This window comes from Boleophthalmus pectinirostris, unplaced genomic scaffold, assembly GCF_026225935.1.
Source record: "Boleophthalmus pectinirostris isolate CB_2022bp ecotype Guang Dong unplaced genomic scaffold, ASM2622593v1 HiC_scaffold_18, whole genome shotgun sequence".
Taxonomy (NCBI): domain Eukaryota; kingdom Metazoa; phylum Chordata; class Actinopteri; order Gobiiformes; family Gobiidae; genus Boleophthalmus; species Boleophthalmus pectinirostris.
The window spans coordinates 36,845,855-36,865,357 of record NW_026571133.1 but is presented as its reverse complement, the minus strand read 5'-3'; the positions used below and the strand labels follow the sequence as shown (position 1 = coordinate 36,865,357).

Here is a 19,503-nt window from a genome sequence, read left to right as displayed (position 1 = left end):
TGCAAAGATTAGGCTAAATAAAACCACATATTATGTGTGCTTTTTTTTTTTTTTATCCAGAGATGTATCAAAAATATCTGTAGCTCAGAAAGTTAATGGCAATATTTTGTTTTTATGATCTCTTCAAGTAATGAAAGCTTCAGGCAACAGCCGCAGTAGTTCAGAGACAAGAGTTTTTGCAACCAAAACATCCCAGCTGTTGTTGTGTCCTGAGGCAAGACACAACATGCACTGTGCCAATGTGTGACCTTGGGGGCAAGAATGGTGCAGACTCACAGCAAAAATGTCCTAGGTTCAACTCCCGGGTGGTTTGGGACTCTCTGTGTGGAGAGTGCCTGTTCTCTGCATAGGTCCTCTGGGATCTCCAGTTTCCCCAACACTAAAGACAGAAGTGAACAAACTTGTTGATTGTTCAGGAAAAGAGAGTTAAATAAGTCTATCTTCTTTGTTGTGAGACATTGAGCAGAAAAATAAATATGGAATATGACATGAAATATGAATCACAAAGGCTGCATTTTTTAAGTACCATAATTTCCTCTGTAAACAATAAAATCAGTTTTATTATGTATAAATACCCTGAATACACCTGTTCCATCTTCGAGGTGAATAGCTTGACTGGTGAGCTTCTTCTTTAACCCTTACATAATTATTGGTAAAATTCAACCAAGGCCTGCCTTGTGTGAGAATTGAACTCACGACCTTCAGATTATGAGACTGATGCGCTGCCTACTGCGCTAACAAGGCCACAGAAGTCAAAGGTTCTCTTGGAAACAGGAAATACTCTGATCCACCTTGTGATGTGGTAATACAGGAAGTGCTGTGCTGTGTTTTTAACCTTCATACATCTTAACTAGAATCATTTGGATCATTTCAAACCTAGGATTGACCGGCTCTGTTGAATAAAGGTAAAAGGTAGATGTTAAATTGATAACAACCACTACATGACATCACAAGGTGGAACATTCTGAGCTTTGGAGATGTAGATTTTTGTATAGCATTTTTCCATTACCAGGGTGGAAAGATTGACTGGAGATCTACTTTTTAACGCTTTCATGGTTAACCTCTCATCTCCCCCGTCACTCTCCTCACCCTCTCATCACTTCCTTCACTCTTCTCATCCTCTCATTGTCCCTTCACTCTCCTCATCCTCTCATCATGCTCTATACTCTCCTTATCTCTTCACTCTCCTCTCATCCTCATCTTCACTCTCCTCATCCTCTCATCATGCTCTATACTCTCCTTATCCTCTCATCACTTCCTTCACTCTCCTCATTCTCCTCTCCTCTCATCGTCCTCTGGTAGTTTCAATCTGTATAAATACTACTAACCCTGTAATTTAGATCTGGGCGATAGGAACTCAGTTGGTGCGTGCTGGTGGTTCGATTCCTCGACATAAACATCATTGGAAGAGGAGTCAGATCCACTGATCCACAGGTTGATGGTGCAATTCCAGTTCTCAAAGATGAATACTGTTGTGTCCTTGGGCAAGACACCTAGCCCCACCCCCATGCACACACTGGTGTATGAGTATGAGTGTGTGAACGGGTGAAAACGTAAAGCGTTTTCAGTGGCATTAAGGTAGAAAAATGCTATATCAGTCTTTTTGTCAGTGCTTTTTTGCAGTTTTAATTACAAACTTACAACAAATTCTGCTGTCTATGCTGCCCCAGTGTGTACTTAAATGCAGGTAAAGTGATTGTACAGAGTGGTTTTTACATTGAGCTTAAGGTGATCCGACTCCCCTGTGTATCCCTCCTCTTTCCTTTTCAGTCTGGTTGAATATGTGGAGACTCCCATGGGACGTCTCAGTCTGGCCACAGAGAACACCAGGCTCAGATAAGCTTCACACAACTCTGCCTCTGCACCATTCTTCAAGTTACTCTGAGCAAGTGGAGCATTCTGTCTCTTAGGAAATAAAGGTGCTCAAGCTTTATCTCAAACCGGGGGATGCAAACTCTATTACTTTGTTGTAAGATGAGTGGGAAGCGCTCAAACCTCACTATACTACAATATACAGCTATGAGTTTTTTGACGTGGTTTCGTGTTGTATGTTCAAGCAACTTCTTCTTTCGTTACTACCAAACCCTCTCCGGTGTATGTAAATAGAACATGTACATTCTAATCTAAAGGCTGGTACCATTCCATGAGCTAGCTCCAAAGCATTTTAATTTTCGGAGAGTAAGCATCAGCTCTGAAAAACTACTTGACCACACATCAGTAATACTGGAGCTTCTTTGGAAAACATTGGTGGCTGAATATCTATCACTCTCGCGTCACAGCAAGAAGGTTTCAGGTTTGATCTCCGGGTCACTCATTGTGCTCCAGTTGTGGTAGTCCTGAACAAGCCTATTTCAAAATTTGGAGATGGGCTCACTGCTCTAGGATTGGTCAAAAACAGCTATTGATCATGTAAATAACATTTCTTAACGGGCCCATATTACACTATTTTCTGTTCTATGTTATAATGTTGTTTCCTCATCAAGACCGTAACCTTACCCGGAGTTGTGTTTTGTTCCACTGACGCATGTTTTACACAGAAATCCTGCATATTTAGGCTGTTCTCTGAGAAACTGGAAACACTCTGATCCACTTTGTGACATCATCTACTTTTTTAGCCCTGACATGGTTACGGGTAAAACTGAGCCAAACATGCCCTGTGTGAGGATTGAACTCACGACCTTCAGATTATGAGACTGACGCGCTGCCTACTGCGCTAACAAGGCAACAGAAGTAGGTTGCTCTTTCGGAAACATGAAACACTCTCATCCACCTCCACGATTGGTTAAATAATAATAGCGCTTTGGAGGCTTCAAAGTGGAAAGCTTGACTGCAGATCTACATTTTTAGCCCTTACATGGTTATGAGTAAATCTTACCCAAAACATGCCCTGTGTGAGGATTGAACTCACGACCTTCAGATTATGAGACTGACGCGCTGCCTACTGCGCTAACAAGGCCATGAAAGCAAAAGGTTCTCTTACAAACAGGACACACTCTGATCCACCTTGTGATGTGGTAATACAGTGCTGTGTGTTTTTAAAACTCACAAATACAATTTCACTAGAATCATTTGGATCATTTCATCCCTGGAACTGACCAGGGACTACTGACTACTGAATAAAGGTAAAAGGTAGGTGTAAACTTGATAACAAACACTACATGGCATCACAAGGTGGAACATTCTGAGCTTTGGGAAAAGCTTAATATACCAGTTAGCCCCGTTAGTGGTGCATTACATATGTCACAACCAAATAGCAGCGATTGGTTAAATTAAAAAAAGTATCCGCCTAACGTTGAGTGAACAAATTCTGATAACAGTGTCTACGAAGTAAAACTGGCTGATGAATCAGGTTAGCACTTTTCCATCTTTAAAGTGGAAAGCTTGACTGGTGATCTGCTTTTTTAGCCCTTACATGGTTATAGGTAAAACTTAACAAATACCTGCCTTATGAGAGGATTGAACTCACAACCTTCAGATTATGAGACTGCTGCACTGTCTACTGTGCTAACAAAGCTACGAAAGTGAAATGGTCTCTTGGAAACAGGAAACACTCTGATCCACCTTGTGATGTCATGTAGTAATACAGGAAGTGCTGTGTTGTGTTTTTAAATGCCATTCAACTTCACTAGAATCATCTGGATCATTTCAAACCTAGGATTGACTGGCTCTGTTGAATAAAGAAGAGGTTCTCTTAGAAACAGGAAACACTCCAATCCATCTTCTGATATCATGTGGTAATACAGAAGTGCTGTTCATATTGTTCAATGGTCACATTTTTACATAGCACTTTTCCATCTTCAAAGTGGGAAGCTTGACTGGAGATCTACTTTTTTAGCCCTTACATGGTTATGGGTAAAAGTTAGCTGCGACATGCCCTGTGTGAGGATCGAACTCACGACCTTCAGATTATGAGACTGACGCGCTGCCTACTGCGCTAACAAGGCCACAGAACTATCAAGTCCTCTTGGAAACAGGAAACAAGAAATATCAAACATGAAACACTGATCCACCTTGTGACATTGTGTGGTAATACAGGAAGTGCTGTACTGTGTTTTTAAACTTCATATTACTTCACTAGAATAATTTGGATAGTTTCAGCCCTGGAATTGCCGTTCTCTACTAAATAAAAGTAAAAGGTAGGTGTAAACTTGAAAACAACCACGACATGACATCACAAGGTGGAGCATTCTGAGCTTTGGAGATGTAGACAGACTAATGTTAAATGGCCACCTTTTTATATAGCAATTTTCTACACTCTTTCATGGTTATGGGTAAAAATTAACAAACACTTGCCCTGTGTGAGGATCGAACTCACGACCTTCAGATTATGAGACTGACGCGCTGCCTACTGCGCTAACAAGGCTACATGAAAGTGAAAGGTTCTCTTACAAACAGGACACACTCTGATCCACCTTGGATCATTTCTGCCCTGGAATTGACCATTTCTACTGAATAAAGGTAAAAGGTAGGTTTTAACTTGAAAACAACCACTACATGACATCACAAGGTGGAGCATTCTGAGCTTTGGAGATGTACACACACTAAATTAATTTAAAATGGTCACATTTTTATATAGCACTTTTCTATCCAGGCTGGCCCCACCTAGTGCCTGCGCTCAATTTAATTTCTCTCCAGCAACTAGGTCAGGAATCAAAATACAATAGATGGCTTGAAGAACCCCAGATGTGTGAGTTTGGGCACCAGACAATCAGCGAAGAGCCATATATTCTGCGTTGGCAACAATTCCCGAGACTGAGGATTTAAAGCCAGAATAAAGAGAATGTTTGGTGAATTTCATTAAGGGAAAAGACCCTTCTTCCTACGGAATTTGGGAAAAGCTTAATGAGCTGATGAGTCAAGAGATTAAAAGTCTATGGTGAAGTGAATAAACTATACCATATGTGAAAACCATAAGAGTATATGATTACAAGCGTATAGCATGGTGAATGTACTATACAATATACTGTAATTGTAAAAGGATAGTCAGGCTGGCGCCACCTAGTGCCTTCACTCAATTTAATTTATCTCCAGTGAATCGGAATACACTAGAAGGATTACAAAAACCCTGGAAGTGCGAGTTTAGGCACCAAATAGCAGCGAGTGGTTAAATATAAAAAGTACCCGCCTACTGTCTAGCGAACAAATTCTAACACTGCGAGGTCAGACAGTTTCTACGATGTGAACCCGGCTGATGAACCGGCTGATGGGGGTGAGATGGGTTAAGTGTCTTGCCCAAGGTCACGACAACAGCATTCGTCTGCGGGAAGTAACCATACGTGGATTTGACCGCTCAACCAATGTTTTATGTCGAGTGCAAAATTTGAACTGCCAACCTTCAAATCAGTGGTCAAATGCTCCACCAACTGAGCTAATCTTGTCTGCTGCCCTAAAAAAGTATTACTCAAAACATGTGTGAATGAAACAAAAACTCCAGGTATGTTTTATAACACAGCTTAAAGCTCAAAAGTGTCAATTTTGCATAATATAGGAAACTTTAAATCTGATGTAAAGGGTAAGTGCACCAAAAATTGGCAATACAAGTATGATGAACATATAAACAACTCAAATGTATTTGCCCTATCTGCAAACAACAGATTATAACATTAACATCAGTACAGGCTGTGTGTCCAACTCTTTTAAACACAGCTCTGGAAGGGTCTATGTCTCAAAGTTGTAAATGGAACCAGATACACAACAATACTGCTAATAAAGTCCCAACAAGATTGAAACTTCTTGTCATTTGAACATAACTATTCTGTCTGCCAACAGTTTACCCAGGCAACACAAAGCCTGTACGCTCTCCTCTTTAATTATACATTTTAATTTTCCTGCTTGTTAATGCGGGGGAACGCAGTCAGGTCCGCGGCATCAATCACACGGTTCGTAATAACTCCGCTGAATGATAATGAGCACCTTAAATGTCCATGCACTTAATTATGGGGCCCCTCCGACACAAGGCGCATCCATCACTCACTCTCCGATTATGTTGTTAAAATATCTGTCACCGGAAAATGGGACGAGGGACGGAACATAAAAATTGAATGTATTTGTAATGAGATCCGTTTGAAATGCCAGTTCAAACAGTCACGTAAGAATATGTTTAAAGGTGCGCTGTGGAACTTTTCCGGCGAGGGGTTTGCTATCTGCTTATCTCAGTCGTGGAGCTATTGATATTTTGCAGTGACATTACACTAGGGGGGTTCTGCATGTATTGTTAATGGTGGATTATTCAGAGGTTACCATGGAGACACAATGCACACAATAGCAAACGCTGTCAAAAAACTTAGAAATACAAATGGGGTTTTCATTTGTTTAGGTGTTTGATTTTAAACAAAAATGATGAATGTGAATAACTGGAAAACTGCTGGCTGGCAGAACTGATCACGCAGTGTGGTCGTCTCACATGGATTGTACTGGGCAAGAATTGATGGAATAAATGTGGAAAACGAAATTTTGTGCCAATGAGCACAGGCCATTGAAACCAATATCATGCCATGTTTGGTTCATTTTTCAGACCGTATTATAATTCTGTCGTGTCAATTATTTTGCCTGGAACAATTCGCAGTATGACTTTTAAAGTATTTATTTTGCATTTATTCTTTTTTTTTTTTACTAAACATAATATTTTGAAAAACATGCATTCTAACTGTACATGGGACCACCTCTCTACAGATCTGACCTGCAATTATGGTGCGTTTGATTATTACTCTTAGATAACATGACAGTCACAAGTTAGGTAGCAATAGCCAACTGTTTTTGAGTTAGTCCCTCTCACTTTTTTTGTTTAAAATCAAACCCAAATAGGACCATGAATCTGATCACAAGCTCCTGAAAATGTTTTATTTAAATCCATTTTGCATTTTTCCTTGAGTTCTCAATCATAAAACTTTTTTTTTCTGTTTGTTAATGTGTGAATTGTGTCACCAGGATCACTGCTGAACATCCCTCCCTCTGCATACATGTAGAACACCACCGTAAACTGCCAGTATGAAATTCTGTAAATATACACACATATAACTGATTTAAACAGTGATTTACTCATCAGGTCTGAGCCCTGTTTCCAAACTTTCTGTGTTTGTGGTAGAACTGCAGACAGGACCCCTGGAGTGTAGTTGTCCTGGTGAGAGGGACAGTCCTGCGGGAGAACAGGGAGGAAGCTCAAACTCACGCTGTTCTAACCCAGCAGGACACAGACACTGTCACCAACCACTGAGCTCTGCTACGAATGACCAGCCTCAACTATCTGCACAGTTTGGCAGTTAGGAACAAGCCAGAGAGTGATCTTACAAAGCTTAACTGTCATTTTGTTTAGTCCTGTTTTAGCATTTAGCATATGGTGTCGAATTCAACTTTTGGAAGAGAAACATCTAATGGGTTGCCTTCATTATTAGCTCACTCAGAACTGCACTTTGGTTGATTCATGCATGTTTGAATGATCTTTTATTATGTGGCATTTGAAGCTTGACTACACTCTCTGTACTCCTGTTTTTTTTTTCTTTTTCATTGAAATTTTCATTTGCAACCATATACCGTATATATAAATGGACATAGCTATCACACTAGCCGGCATGTTCCAAATAATAAGTCCGCATGCGAGCGCTTCCAGCTCCTACTGACCCTGACTCCCATTCACTTACATTGGATTATTGTGGTTCCTTTCTCTGTAGCTGCTGCTGTGAGCGTTGTCATTTTAAAATGTTCATAATAACTCGCTCTGCATGGTCCTGGTGTTTTTGTTTTGTTTTTGTTTTTTTGCTATTTTGTCCATTGAAAAACCTATTCATAAAATAGAGCCTGGCCCCAGATTTGCCCTGTAGCTTTGTGAGCTTCATTTGAGTGGAGCCCAAAGCTGTGGGTGACATCACATTCGCTTAGTTCACTTCTTTATACAGTTTATGTTTACACCTAACAACTAATCACTGTACTTTTGCATAAAACTGTAGATAGATACACAGATAGACACATAGATATACATTATAGTAGTGGTGGAATGTCTCAAAGTAAAGGTAGTAAAGTATTGTACTTAATATAAATGTTAGGTATTGTACTTTTAAGTACAGGGATACATGTACACATACAAAGTGGATACTTTGTACTTTTACTTCACTACATCTGAGAGCATGTATCTGTACTAGTTCTTTCTACTGCACAACATCTTTGAACTGGAGTGAAAAAGAAAAGTATCTATTATAGTTTGAGATCTGGTGAAAAGGCTGACTGGTTTATTTTTAACACTTTCATAATCTGAGCAAACAAAAGTATACAGATATATAGAAAAACTGCTAAAAAATATATGTTATTCAATTAGCTCGACTCTTTTTAAAAGCATATACATGCTTGATTCTATGGATGTGTCATTGCTCTGCCTGAAATGTTCCACAGTGACATTAAACAGCTCTACTTTACTTTACTTTTTATTCAATTAAAAGCATTTTTATAGCTCAAAAATATCTAGAAAAACAGGCATTCAGATTGTGAGTGGCTCTCCACAGATCTGACCTGTAACTTTGTCTGGTTTGGTCTAAATGAAGATAGAAAAGTTTAATACCATAGTTTGAAACATTCCAGACAAAGAAATAACATCTCCACAGAGAAAAGCATTTGACCGACCCTCCATCAGAAAAGTTACACAATGCACCTTTAACACTGGATTCTATTATTTATACAATTGCTGCTGTTTGCCTTCACCCGGGTCTGTGATGAATTGTACTGTGCTGTTGTTTATGACATTGCACCAGGTTATGAATGATGGAGATATGACCCAGGACACACTATCCATCACACACATATCACTCAGCAGAGATACAAACAGGAAGTTCCATCAAACAGCCCCAGAGTGGATGTGTCATGTGAGAGCTCGATTTGAAACGCGTTCATTTCAGACACAATACATCAGAAAAAAGAAAGAGAGGACAATTTTTGCAAGAAAAGGGGAATAAAATGTGTTTTTGTTGATTGAATGGTAACAAATGGTGTATAAGGGGTTCTGGGTGGTTGGAATTAAAGTTTAGGTTAAAGGTTCTGTATTACATAACATTGACTCTTGTTGATTAACAGATTCATTATATAAGAGTGTTTACTTTTCGTATGATGCACACTGTAAATATCAAACAGCACATCTTTAATAAGAAAGGGTAAAATGGCATAAGTAGTTGTGTATATGTTTTATGAATTCTTTCCAAAAACACACAGAGTCTGGGCAGGTCCAAAATAAGTTAGAGATGGTTTCATTTTTCAGTTCGCAAAATGTACAGTTTGTGTCCATTGCCCTTCTAAGATGATTCTTTAGCAGATAACAGAGATGTAGAAGTTTGTAGCAGATTTCCCTTTGCTTGTTGGTGAGGAGATATTTGTGAGGTAATGTCCGTACATTTTTCCATGGAATAATGTCAATAGAGTCTGTCTGCTAACAGCGCACGAGTAGGGCTCTGTTTGGGAGGTGCACTTGTGGTGATAGTCTCTCTTTTTCCACAGCAACTCATTATAAGGCAAGTTTAATTGAAGATGAAGCCAAGTAAGTTCCTTTTGAAAAGTGTTTCAAAGTTTGGTGCGCAGCGTCCTCACTCATGCCTGCTCAAGCCGCCATCTTCTGGTGCTGGCCCTGTCCTGCCGCTGCCGCCGTATGTATGCATGTATGTGTGTACGTGTATGTATGTATGTATGTATGTATGTATGTATGTATGTATGTATGTATGTATGTATGTATGTATGTATGTATGTATGTATGTATGTATGTATGTATGTATGTATGTATGTATGTATGTATGTATGTATGTATGTATGTATGTATGTATGTATGTATGTATGTATGTATGTATGTATGTATGTATGTATGTATGTATGTATGTATGTATGTATGTATGTATGTATGTATGTATGTATGTATGTATGTATGTATGTATGTATGTATGTATGTATGTATGTATGTATGTATGTATGTATGTATGTATGTATGTATGTATGTATGTATGTATCTATGTATGTATGTATGTATGTATGTATGTATGTATGTATGTATGTATGTATGTATGTATGTATGTATGTATGTATCCATGTATGTATGTATGTATGTATGTATGTATGTATGTATGTATGTATGTATGTATGTATGTATGTATGTATGTATGTATGTATGTATGTATGTATGTATGTATGTATGTATGTATGTATGTATGTATGTATGCATGTATGTATGTATGTATGTATGTATGTATGTATGTATGTATGTATCCGTGTATGTATGTATCCATGTATGTATGTATGTATGTATGTATGTATGTATGTATGTATGTATGTATGTATGTATGTATGTATGTATGTATGTATGTATGTATGTATGTATGTATGTATGTATATGTATGTATGTATGTATGTATGTATGTATGTATGTATGTATGTATGTATGTTATGTATGTATGTATGTATGTATGTATGTATGTATGTATGTTTTACATGTTTTAATCTCAATGGGATTTCTCAACTGGTTAAATAAAGGTTAAATATAACAAAAATCACATCTGAAGAAATTGACTCTTGTGAACCTCTCCACACCTCTACCGACGTTAACCAGGATGATGTCTGTGGCAGGTCATTCACTCACTAATCCAACTTTAATTTATTTTTGTCATTTAATTAAGCTTGGCATATTTACAGCAACAGGCCATAAAACTCTGTGTAGTCCACGACGTTTAATTAATTTACCAAGTGACATTGCACAGGCATTTTATTTGGAGATTAAAAGTGGCTGGAATCCGTCATGAAAATTACTCACGGCTTACAAGAATACGCACTCAACTGTAAACATCAGCAAATCATTTTCTATTAGTCGGATGTTGGGAGAATATTATAAGTCTGTTAAAAGTGCACATTTAATTAAATACTTGCTACGAAGTTATGACATTAAAATCACATCTATTTGGGGTCGCACATGTCTGCTCAAATGTAATCAATTAGATTAGCAACGGAGCATGTGGCTAATTAAAATCATTACAAAAAAATAAACTGCTTTTCGTCAATAAGAAAGTGAAGGCTACGAGAAAAGCATGTGATGTCACCAGGTCAAGTTACAGGTCGGATTTGTGGAAAGGCAAGCTCACTGGCAGTAAGATGATGTACTTGATTTTTACAGTCTTTAAGAACAGAACCATATTTCACGTTAAATCAGGGGTGTCCAAACTTGGCAGGGTGAGCCAAATGTGACTCTCAGACCAGTTTTTAATGGCTCTCAGGCTTGATGTTTAATTGGCCCAAATGATCACAGGCAGTACTTTTGACTGCAACTTGAAGTATGTCTATCACTGTAACCTGAATAACATTTTATTATGATTATTGTGATACAGACCTAAATTAGGCCTGGAATTACTTCTACAGGAGTTTTTAAAGGTGTTATGACTCTGTACAATGCATTTGAAACTCTTGCTGTATTGAACACCACCTTTACAAATACTTTACTTTTTAATGTTAATCAGTCAGTTATTTGGCGAGGAGAAAATTCAGTTTGCCAACTGGACAAAAGTTAGTTCGGATGAAGCAGCTCAACCAAGCTGCTTCTTCAGTTCTGGTCAGACGCTGGTGGACACTTCCTTATATCTGTCTGCAGGGAAGACTAACTAACTACTCTGAAACTAACACACACACTTGTTTACAGTTTCTGTTTTTTAGTTCGGCCTATTGACCTGTACAGGGTGTGGGGTCTAATTAGCAGAACAATTCATGGTCATAATGGAGCTTCCACAACTCTGGACCTGACCTGGCTACACCTGTTGTTCTCTTGTTTGTTTTGATCTAGGTTTGAGGATGGAGTTGTAAATAGGAGATAGTGGTGTCTGAGGCCTCCATTTCTGTTTAGAGAAGGATTCTCTTTCTTAACAAAAATGGCGTCTTTCACTCCCCTCTCAGATCAATTTTTTTCCCTGGTTAAAATCTGTACCTCGCTGTCCTCAAATGAGTGGCCCGTGGTTTTTAAGAGGAGATGTACTGAGATCTCTACTGCAGACTGAGGTCCACTGCTGCTCTCTCGTCTGTGTTGGTACATCCTCTTGTGAAGTAGCTGTTTAGTTTGTCCAATGTAGCGTTCACCGCAGTCTTCACTGCACTGAATGGAGCAGACCACATTGCTTTGTTTGTGCAATGTGCTCTGCTCCATTCAGTGCACAAACATTGCTTTGTTTGCAGCTCGGCGTTTTGTCCAAACTAACTTTTGTCCAGTCGACAAACTGAATTATCTCCTCACTATGGACTCTACCTGAATGACTGAGGGATTCTTCACACAGTCAGTTATTTGTGCAAAAATCTCATAGACCTGCCAAGATTCATACTTTCATTACTTCATGAAGCACTTTGGTATATAGTCACATTTGTATACAGCGCTTTTACACCTTCAAGACAAAGTGAATCACTCATCCATTCATACAAATTCATACCCCAGTGTGCACGGACACTGGGGGCGGGGTGGGTTAAGTGTCTTGCCCAAGGGCACAACAACAGTATTCATCTGTAGGAGCTGGAATCACAGTGTCAGCCTGCGGGACAGTGGATCTGACCGCTCTCATGAGTTTTGAACCACCAGAACAGAGAACCAACACTCCAACTGAGCTACTGTCGCCCAACTACTTTCAGACTTGTTTACTGCATAATTCCCTCAAATTTCACAGCCAATCAAACCTGTAATAAACGTGTGATCTGCTCTGGAGCAGAGAAACACTTGTGTGCCCCCCATATGTCAAACTCTTAACTTTGGAACACTGCAAATTGTTTGTTTTTCAATCCAATCCAATCCAACTTTATTTGTATAGCACATTTTACAAACAAAACAGTTTCCAAAGTGCTTCACATAGCAATGCAAAACATTTTACTTTAAAAAGAAAAAAATCTGCAGAATTATTTTTAATAAAGACACTAATAGAATAAATAAATAAAATAATAATAATAAAAAAAATGAACAAAAATAATAAAATCAATACATAAAAGCAGAACTAAAAAAATAGATAAAAAACAATAAATAAATAAATAATAAAATTTAAAAATAAATTAAATTAATTAATTAAATTTAATTTAATTAAAAAAAAAAAAAAAAAAAAAAAAAAAAAAAAAAAAAAAACTTAAAACTCTCCACTGTGGGGGCTGTTCATATGTGGTTTTAAGTCTTGTTTTGGGGACCACGAGCTGGAGCTGACCCTCGGACAGTAAAAATCAGCTATAAAGGTCCTATATAATTGAAAACTCACTCTTGTAAGGTTTAAGCCATGTTAGAATGTCATCACCTCCTCAAAAACATACCGGGAACTTTGCTTTATTTCATACACACTTGTCTGAGTAATCCTGCTTTATTGGGCTGGTTGTGTCTCCAAAGATCAAATTGCTCTATTTCACCTTGTGATGTCATGAAGTGGTAGTTTTCAAGTTAACAGCAACCTCTTTTGTTCAGTAGAAATGGACAATTTCAGGGCTTAAATCATCTAAATCAGTGATTCTTAACCATAGGCCCGGGGCCCAAAGTAGGGCCGGGACCACCTCCTTGGGGGCCGCACAATCAGTACAATATAATATGTTTAATATGAGATAGGGCCCCAGGTTACTTTGTTCAGAGCCCCAAGATTGAAAAGGTTAAGAACCCCTGATCTAACTCATTCTAGTGAAGGTGTATTGAGTTTAAGCACTTCCTGCATTACCACGTGACATCACAAGGTGGAACATAGTGTTTTCAGTTTGAGAGAAGAATACAGTTTAAATGCAGGCTCTGTGTGTTAAACATTTATGAATGAAACAAAACACAACTCCAGGTATGTTTGCGCTGCAGAAACAACAATGTAATATCAGAAAATATGGGCTCTTAAAGTTATGTAAGAAAAACTGACTATGCTACAAACCCACTGTTACATGACTAAAGTACAGCTGAAGTTTCACCTTACCATTTAGGGCTTTAAAACATAACGTAGCGGAAAATAACAGAACAGGCGTGTAAAAGGTAACACCCAGGTCTATTCCACAGTGACAGTTTGATCTGCGATTATCCTATAGCCCAGATGAAGTACTTCCTTGACTCCTGGTTACACGCGCATTTACAAGCTGCCTCGTGCACACATGGATAAATTCAATTTCTACAGAGCACAGGGAAGCATCAATAAAATGTCATTGGAGATGTGTGCCTGTACTACAGCTGACTATGGAGGTGTGGAGAATACATGTGTGTGTTACAGCCCAGTAGGTATTCACTTAAAAGGCCGATATAACTCTATTTTCTGATCTATGTTGTAATGTTTCCTCATCACAAACAGACCTGGAGTTGTGTTTTGTTTCATTTACATTATTAACACAAAAATGCTGCAAATTTAAGCTGACTTCTGTCATATGAAAAACTCTCTGTTGTACTTTGTGATGTCATGTGGTACTGCTACTACTACTACTACTACTACTACTACTACTACTACTACTACTACTACTACTACTACTACTACTACTACTACTACTACTACTACCTACTACTACTACTACTACTACTACTACTACTACTACTACTACTACTACTACTACTACTACTACTACTACTACTACTACTACTACTACTACTACTACTACTACTACTACTACTACTACTACTACTACTACTACTACTACTACTACTACTACTACTACTACTACTACTACTACTACTACTACTACTACTACTACTACTACTACTACTACTACTACTACTACTACTACTACTACTACTACTACTACTACTACTACTACTACTACTACTACTACTACTACTACTACTACTACCTACTACTACTACTACTACTACTACTACTACTACTACTACTACTACTACTACTACTACTACTACTACTACTACTACTACTACTACTACTACTACTACTACTACTACTACTACTACTACTACTACCTACTACTACTACCTACTACTACTACTACTGCTACTACTACTACCTACTGCTACTACTACTACTACTACCCTACTACTACTACTACTACTACTACTACTACTACTACTACCTACTACTACCTACTACCTACTACTACTACTACTAGTAGTACTACTACTACTACCTACTACTACTACTACTACCTACTACTACTACTACTAGTAGTAGTAGTACTACTACTACTACCTACTACTAACTACTACTACTACTACTACTACTACTACTACTACTACTACTACTACTACTACTACTACTACTACTACTATTACCTACTACTACCTACTACTACCATCTACTACTACTACTACTACTAGTACTACTACTCCCTACTACTACTACTACTATTACTACTGCTACTACTACCTACTACTACTACCTACTCTACTACTACTACTACTAGTACTACTATACTACTACTACTACTACTACTACTACTACTACTACTACTACTACTACTACTACTACTACTACTACTACTAATAATAATAATAATAATAATAATATATATAATAATACATTTTATTTATATTGCACTTTACATAAAATAATCTCAAAGTGCTACAGTTAAAAACAGTGAATAAAAGTGCATCAAGCTAAAACTATTACAGTGCACAACATAGAACCAATAAAATCAAATAGAAATAAAATACAATTAACAAAAGGCTTTAGTAAAAAGATATGTTTCAAGATTTTTATTTATTTTTTTTTAATTTTAAAACAGAAGTAGACTCTGGGGCTCTCAGGTGGTCGGGGAGAGCATTCCAGAGCCTTGGAGCTGCAGCAGAAAAGGTCACCCATGGCGCAGAGTTTGGTTCTGGGGGGTTGGAGAGTGTTAGTGGATGCAGAGCGGAGGGAGCGTGAGGGGGTCTGGGGAGTGAGGAGTTCCTTAAGGTACTGGGGGGAATGTCCGTGGATGCACTGGTGAGTGAGGAGGGAGACCTTGTACTTGGGTAGACCTTGGGTGGTGATAGGGAGCCAGTGAAGGTACCATACAGGAGGTTCGCCACTGTGTTTTTAAACTCCATACACCTTCATTAGAATTATTTGGATCATTTCAGCCCTGGAATTGCCAATCTCTACTGAAGTTAAAGTAAAATGTAGCTTTTAACTTGAAAACTACCTCTGCGTGACATCACAAGGTGGAATAGAGTGTTCTGAGCTTTGGAAATGTAGACAGACTAATAATAAAAGATTACTCAAACTTATGTGAATGAAACAAAACACAGCTCCAGGCCTGTTTTTGAGGAGGTAGCAATATTCAAGCATGAGTTAAAGCCACAAAAGTAAATGTTGTGTAATACAGGACTTTAAAGAGGAGGTATTTTACTTCTATGGTGTATTAACTGCTAACACATTTAAATCACCATATTTGACGATTACAACATATTAACATGTTTAATTAGTTCACTTTTGTTTTTAACTCTTGGTCTCCCCTCCTTGGTTTTGCATCACATTTGTGTATATTTGTGCAGAGTTGTCGTGTGGGAGGATGGATGATGTAGGCTTGTGGGCTGAGCATTGCACAGAAATAAGCCAATTTTGCATAAGACCCCGTCTTTAAACTACATCCTATAGACAGTGTCAGCAGGGTAACATGGTGGAAAGATGTAGCGGGGAGGCCACCTGCTGAAAGTGTGAAGATGCTAAATAGAAACTTAGCAGGGGGGCTAATAATGAAGATACACATACAGCTGTTACTATGCATATACTCATAATTAAAGGCACAGTGTGCAACTTTCTGGGGGCGGTGCACCATCTGCATGATTCCATAGGAATATAACATTAAAATCATAGTTTTAAACAAAGGAGATAGAGAAAGGAACAGCATTTCCATGGAGACAGGCAGTTGGAGCCAACACAAGTTTTTCAAGGCAATAAACACAACTATGAATATAACATGCTTTTATTTTATATCTATTTTGGCTAAAAAGTTACATACTGTTAGCCAGGCTGGCTCCACTTAGTGTCTCCACTCAAGTTCATTTCTTTTCAGCGACTAGGTCAGGAATCAGAATACAGTAGACGGTTTGCAAGAACCCTGGAAGTTGTAGACCGAGCACCGGCCAATCAATGAAGAGCTGTGAAGCCGTGACGTCAAACTCAAGGTCCTGTCTGGGTCTTTTTTGTGGTACAGAACAACAGTAAACAAAGTGGTCGAGATGGATGCAGATGAAGCCAAACATTCTGTGTTGGCAATGATGACTGCAAGGATTTAAAGCCAGAACAAAAAGAATGTTTGGTGAATTTTATCAAGGGGAAAGACGTTACTGAACTTCTTTCTACGGAATTTGAATCCTAATGCGGCGAGGTCAGACAGTTTCCACGAACTAAAACCAGCTGATGAATCAGGTAAACATACTGTGATTTAAAGTAAGATGAAAGATTTATTTAGAGTTAGACATAGTATCAGTGGTAAATAAAGGTCCTTTTCCCTATTTTTTCCCCCATGTATCAAAGCATAGTCTTTGTCATTCCCCAGCAAAGGTATATTATACTACTACTACTACTACTACTACTACTACTACTACTACTACTGCTACTACTACTACTACTACTACTACTACAACTAAATAATAATAATAATAATAATAATAATGCATTAGTCCCATATAGTGTTTTTTTTTTTTTTTTTTCCCAGACAAATGTGTCCACTGTGTGCTGTCTGCATCTAATGATGAAATGCTTTATCATCTAATAATCAGGTAGTGCACATTAGCATGCTAGTAGTTGTCAGCTCTACCATGAGTGCCAAACTTGTCCGTGGTGTGTGAGAGCTGTGTGCTTAAAATACGTGCAGCAGAGTGTGTGTGAACAGGCTCTGCAGAGGGAAGGCCACCTGCTGCAAGTGTAAAGATACTAAATACAAAGTTAGCAGGAGGGCTAATGATGAAGATACAGCTATGATATACACACTGTTGGAATGCATATATTCATGACTAAAATCAGATTAATTTAAAACTTTGTTAGTTTGCATAATTTCTGTCAGACACTTCAGAATGTATTATTGTAATGTAGTGCTGTCCATGGTGCTGAAAATAAATGAACTAGACATTAAAGGGCCCATCTCCTGCAAAATCAACTTTTCAGAGCTTTCTACCTTCTAAGAGTGATGTGTGGGCCTTGTATATGTCGCCAAAGTGTTTTTTAGATTGATTCAGATTTTTTTTTACTACAATTTATTTTTAAAAAAATCTGTATTTCTGCCACCCTCCCACGTGACAATGAACTAAAGCTGCTACAACGATGACGCGTGGCCAGCTACATCTATGACGCATTTGACGTAGCAGAAGGCGCTTCGCACCCGCCCCCCTCCCCCGCTCCACCGCCTCCACCTCCACCCTGCATCGGCTGACAATTCCCACATGTACACCTAAACAAAAGCAACAGCATAAGCTCATTGTTCTATATCGCAGTGTACACAATATAATAAGTTTATGTACTAGTGTTTATTAATACTTTATCAGTCAGTAATGTTCAGCTGATGTGGATGCGGTGCTTGAGCTTCGTGCATCTCAAAGTCTTCGTCCGATTCCGGGTCAAACACATGCGGCTGAACACGCTGTATCGTCATGATGAATAAAAGTTTATTCCTACCGCTCTCAGGGTGCCACCTGTCTCCCCCTCCCTCCCTGAGATGGCGGAGGAAGGGCGGCTCACTCAGAGCCTACGTCACGTTTGGAGGGCGGAGCCTGTGCTTTCTCAGGACGGGCGGGGGGATGAGCAATAGTCGGCCTTTTAAAGTTCCTGGTCTGTGATGCCTCCAAAAAATCTGTAAGTTTTCATAACTATTGTGTAATGGATGTTCCAAAACCAAAACTGTGCTGTATATGTGCAGAAAATACAATATGAAAAGAATTATTTTGCATGAGATGGGCCCTTTAAAAAACGGCATGGATGCTTCTTAACCTAGACATTGGCTTGGTTACACCGTTACAATGTTTAATCAAACTTATGGTCAACTCGTGTAACTTTTCTGGTAGAAAAGGTGGGTCCTTCAAATACTTTTCTCCATGAACATGTTTTGCTTTGTCTGGAATGTTTCACAATATGGCATTAAACCTTTCTATCATCATGGAGAGCAAACTAAACTAAGTTACAGTTTTTCTAGGTATGTTTGAGCTATAAAACCATCTGTAACTGAGCAAATGTAAGGTAGAGGTGTTTAATGTCACACTGTGGAACATTCCAGGCCAAGCAATGACATATTCGTAGAAACAAGCAGGTGATGGACCCCCAACAAATAGTTACACAATGCACCTTTTAAATCTACCTGTTTTTCACAGTGTTATGTCAGTGTACCTCATCTCTCGCTCTCACAAAACCTTGGGCACCTTGTTAAAATCCAAGGTTCTACTTTTGGTCCTTGACAAGAAATAGAAATACTTTATTATTAGCCACAGACAGCACGCACTGATCCCATTTTGTCACAAAGTACTGCATGTACAATATACTCTTGGGGACAATAATTTACAAAAAAGTTACTTGAGCTTTAAAGGTTCACTATGGAACTTTCTGCTAGTCACTTTCATTTGCTGGGTTTCAGGTGACATCACAGCATTTTATAGGCTGATAA

At 38.5% G+C, this 19,503-nt stretch overlaps 5 non-coding genes across 5 annotated transcripts; all 5 read right to left on the bottom strand.

Annotated features, from left to right (window-relative positions):
• Window positions 1-671: 671 nt before the first annotated feature.
• trnam-cau (transfer RNA methionine (anticodon CAU)) lies at window positions 672-744 on the bottom strand. Its single transcript has one exon. It is a non-coding gene; the product is annotated as a tRNA-Met (tRNA).
• A 1,906-nt stretch (window positions 745-2,650) lies between these two features.
• Window positions 2,651-2,723, bottom strand: trnam-cau (transfer RNA methionine (anticodon CAU)). The gene has a single exon. It is a non-coding gene; the product is annotated as a tRNA-Met (tRNA).
• A 160-nt stretch (window positions 2,724-2,883) lies between these two features.
• trnam-cau (transfer RNA methionine (anticodon CAU)) lies at window positions 2,884-2,956 on the bottom strand. Its single transcript has one exon. It is a non-coding gene; the product is annotated as a tRNA-Met (tRNA).
• A 915-nt stretch (window positions 2,957-3,871) lies between these two features.
• On the bottom strand, window positions 3,872-3,944 carry trnam-cau (transfer RNA methionine (anticodon CAU)). Its single transcript has one exon. It is a non-coding gene; the product is annotated as a tRNA-Met (tRNA).
• A 346-nt stretch (window positions 3,945-4,290) lies between these two features.
• On the bottom strand, window positions 4,291-4,363 carry trnam-cau (transfer RNA methionine (anticodon CAU)). The gene has a single exon. It is a non-coding gene; the product is annotated as a tRNA-Met (tRNA).
• Window positions 4,364-19,503: the final 15,140 nt, after the last annotated feature.